This window comes from Pinus tabuliformis, chromosome 4_1, assembly GCF_031772625.1.
Source record: "Pinus tabuliformis cultivar Carrire ecotype Pingquan chromosome 4_1, CPIR1, whole genome shotgun sequence".
Taxonomy (NCBI): domain Eukaryota; kingdom Viridiplantae; phylum Streptophyta; class Pinopsida; order Pinales; family Pinaceae; genus Pinus; species Pinus tabuliformis.
In genome coordinates, this window is record NC_142303.1 from 90487636 (window position 1) to 90492341 (window position 4706).

General features: G+C 32.3%; 1 pseudogene; it reads left to right on the forward strand.

The window, feature by feature from the left end:
• Positions 1-411: 411 nt before the first annotated feature.
• Positions 412-1005, forward strand: LOC149174343 (rust resistance kinase Lr10 pseudogene; annotated as a pseudogene).
• The last annotated feature ends 3701 nt before the right edge of the window (positions 1006-4706 follow it).

The following is a 4706-nucleotide window of genomic DNA, read 5'->3' on the forward strand; positions in this document are numbered from 1 at the left end:
TATTTCACTGCAGGTTGCATCATTGGAGGAGTTGCACTGACAACAATAGCAGTGATGTTCTTAATGTTTTATGCCAAGAAGAGAAGGCCTACTCCTGGTACCTCTACTTCAAGGGTGGAGAAATTCCTAAAGGAAAATGCTTATGAAATGCCAATGCCAACCAAATATTCACATTCTCACCTCAAGAAGATCACAGACAACTTTGCTGAAAAGTTGGGAGGAGGGTTTGGTGTGGTGTATAAAGGAATGCTTCGGAATGGCGTTCTAGTGGCTGTAAAGCTTCTTGATAGGCATATTGAGACCCAATTCATGAATTAGGTTGCTACCATTGGACGTGTCCATCACGTCAATCTGGTTCGTCTGTTGGGGTACTGTTTTGAAAACCCTATAAGCGCACTCGTATATGAATACATGCCCAATGGATCTCTGGATAAAATTTTGTTTGCCCGGAAAGAGAAGCGCCAAGTGTTAAGGTGGGAACAATTGTATTCGATTGTTTTGGGTGCGGCCCGTGGAATTGCATATCTACACCATGATTGCGAGAAGCGCATCATACACTTCGACATCAAACCTCACAATATATTGCTGGACGCCCACTTCACCCCTAAAATTGCTGATTTCGGTCTCGCAAAACTTTGTGGAAAGGGAGACGATCATGTTTCTATAACAGCAACGAGAGGGACGCCGGGATATGTTGCGCCGGAGTTGTGCTATAGTGATGCCGGTCCTGTTACAGATAAATCAGATGTCTATAGTTTCGGAATGTTGTTGCTAGAGACTGTTGGGGGCAGAAAGAATATTGATGTGCAGGTTAGCCGGTCCTGTCAATTATACTTTCCTGAATTGGCTTTCAAGCTGATTGAGAGTGGTGAGTTGGGGGTGAGGTTGAGAGGAGGAGAAATGGAATGCCCAGATGAGGAGAAGGCGACAAGGCTCACAAAAGTTGGATTGTGGTGCATTCAATATAACTCTGCAGATCGTCCTTGCATGATGAGGGTTGTGTAAATGTTAGAAAAAAATGGAGATGACGTTGCCAATCCTCCGTCGCCCTTCAATTCCTCGGCCACACCTGAAAATGTTGTACTGCCATCCACGGTAAAATCTTCTTCAATTGAGATTACTTTATAGATTTATGCCTTTGATTGTCTTTATTTAATCCAGTCTCTGGATTTGCCCCGGTCTCCACACAATACATTTGTGAATGAATCGATGACTACTATGAAGTGTTAAAGACCCTAACTGGGTGATTGCTCCAACGGGTGAATCTCTCTTACCGAAGTTTGGGCAATTAAATTTCTAAAAGTATGTTTTGCGCGTCATGATCTTCTGTCAGTTGGTCACATCAAGATCAAGATCAAGATTAAGATCAAGATCAGTGAGGCTAATTTACATTTCCATTTAATTATGATAAAGATGTTATAACTTATCACTTTCAATTATTATTTTGTTTATAAAAGGGAATATTATATTTTCCACATCTTCCGCTTGTGTCAATTGCTCACATCAACTTTAATGCTGAGGTAAATCTATACTTAAAATGGTATCATTTTAAATGTAACATTATCATTAAATTTTATCACTTTAAATTTAACATTATCATTGTGCTGTGTTTAAGTGTATATACTTATTGATATCTTAGGGTATGAGCTTGTTTTGGTTAGTAAATTTATCTTAGGGTATGAGCTTGTTTTGGTTAGTAAATTTATTAAATTATAATAAAGAAAAAAATGAAAATTATCAAGTGTGGTATTTTTAAGTTTATTTATTGATTGATTTATTTAATGTGAATTGTAAGTGAATTAGACTCACTAAATTATAATAAAAATAAAAAAAATTTAAAATATTGTATATTTATAGTTAATTTACTAATTAATAATAAAAATTACAAATACTTGTTATAATTTTAATAATATTTATTTTAATTTTAATTTATTGAAAAATAATTAATTAAATTTTTATAATATGGTTTTTTAAATCTGTTGTAATTTTATAAATATAATGATATAATATTTATTATAAAATTTATTTTCTTATTTTTATTTTATTGAATAAATTTAAGTTTATATTCCTCAACTCGATATCTTTATATTTCAAAGCTTTATTATAATTTTATAATTTATCAAATTAAATTTCATTTAAAATAAAAACCTAAAATGCTTTATACTTTATTTTATTTTGTAAGTTATAATTATTTTTTATTAAAGTTATTCAATTTTATTTAAATCTCTAATATTAAAAAAAAAAATAGTTGAAACAAAAAGTGAAATAACCATTTAAATTAGCTAAAACAAGTAATTGATATATTTTTTTAGTAATATGATTTGAGTTTATAATAATAATGATGATCAAATAAAATTAACTTTTTATATATATTTGATTTATTATTTATTTTTATAAATAAATAATTTAGAGAAAAAATTATAAGTAATAAATTTCAATTTTATTATAAATTTTAGTAAGTGAAATAATATAGATTGTTTTTATTTTTATTATATCTATATCTATATATATATATATATATATATATAAAATAAATTATAAGGGGAATAAAAAGGGGCAGAATTCATAGGGAAATGTATTTATGATCTCTGTGCGGGAATAATTTAGGGTGATGTATTTACCATCTGTATGTGGTAATAATTTACGATCTTGGTAATAATTTATGATCACTGCGGTCATAATTTACGATCTCTCTATGGTAATAATTCACGATCTCTATGCAGTAATAGAAAAACAATCTGGGGCACGTGCATCTGCGGTTCGGCTTGCTGATATCAGGTACACACATTCCTTATATTTTTCTAATATATATCTGCTCATATATTTTCAGGTATGAATAATTCACCTCAATTACCAAAAATTACCAAAGGTAGACGTAGCACAGTTACTCTACAGAGCCTCTATGAGTATATAGAGTCTTTAGAGAAACATAGAGAAAAAAAAGAAGTCAAGCTACAAACAGAGTTAGCAGCCATGCTAGAAAAAAAATTCACATATCTTGAAGATAAGATCCAAAAACAAATAGAAAATAAAATAGAACTATTGGAGAATAAGATGGAGGCAATGGAGACTAGGTTGCAGGTTATAGAAAAACAAAACCAAGATATGAACCAAACATCCCAACAAGTAGATGTTGATACTTTAAAGAGTCTTAAAATGAAGGACATGATTAAAGAGCTAGAAGAAAAATTTAATAGCTGCCTCACCCTAAATAGTGTGGCAGGTAAATTAGATATCAAATCAATCAAAGATGAAATGAAAAAATTGATAGAATTAGACCATGAGTGTAACAAAAGGGCCTTGAACCTTATAATCTTTGGTTTGAAAGAGGAGGTAGATGAGGATACTTTAGCCATAGCCCAGACAGAATTACATAACATATTACAAATTGAAACAACGTGTCTCACAGAAGCAACAAGGTTGGGGAAACTAACTGAGAATAAAGGAAGGCTGATCCGAATAAAGGTGAGCTCTACTGACCTTAAGTATGACATACTTAGTAAAACCTCAAGTCTAAAAGGAATGGGAATATTTATAAATGAAGATCTCGTTCCGGAAGATAAAGCAAAATTGAGAAAGGAGGTTCAAAAGGTAAAGGAAGCTAGGAAGGAAGGAAAATGGGCAATAATCAGAAATAGAAAAGTCGTTATTCGAGATAGAAACCAAAAAGATAATAATAAATAGCAATTCAACATGCTCTGGATTCTTTCTTAGAACTATCGGGGCTTTCCATGGAACAAAGGCCCCAATCTAAGTTGGATCTCAAATGATGTTGATATTATTTTTCTTGTTGAAACTTGGGAGCACGAAAAATCTAGGGTCCCTAACATAGATGGCTTTACATTATGGTCTACCTGGAATAAGCGATCCTCCCGTAGAGGCATTGGGTGTATAAATTGTTACATTAAGAAGAACATCTCTCCCCATGCTAGGATTTATAAAAACGACCCTTACAACCAATATAGTTGGATAGAAATTACTGACATTTATGATAAAAAGACCTACATAGAAATCTGTTATTTCCCCCCATCAATTTTAACTTCTATAAGAAAAAGAATCTAGATAAAAATAGTCCTTACAATGGTTTAGAGAATGATATTTCTAGCCTAAGGAATGAAGGAAATATCCTTTTAATGGGTGAATTTAATGCTCGAACTTCAAGAAACCAAGCTATTCTTCTAAGAAATCATTCCAACCCTAATCCTCTTTGGTTAGACGAAGACCTTCCTCTGGCTAGCCGGTACAAAAGGAGCTCTGAAGACCTCGGGGAGAATTTTTTTGGGTCAAACCTAGTCAAGCTCTGTAGTGCTGAGGACCTCATAATTTGCAATGGTCTAAAGAAGTGGTCCAATTCTAGCCAGATGACCTACATCCATGGGCTTGGTAGTAGCGTGGTAGACTATGTTATCTTTGATCTCCCTCTATACAACGAAATAACAAATTTTGACATCTTAAATGACCACGAGCCTGACTCTGATCATAGGTCTTTACTTATAACTCTCAATTTTGTCATGCATAGAGATCCCATAGAAGTTAATCCTTATAGACAAAAGAAGTTAATCTTTGATAGAAATTAAAAAGATCTCTTTCTAAATGAGTTAAAAACTAATTTTCTTCCTTTATCTATATAGACAACATAGAAGATCTCTATCATAATTTTACTACAATCCTCTCATATTCTATTAACAAGTCCTCAATTGAAGTTT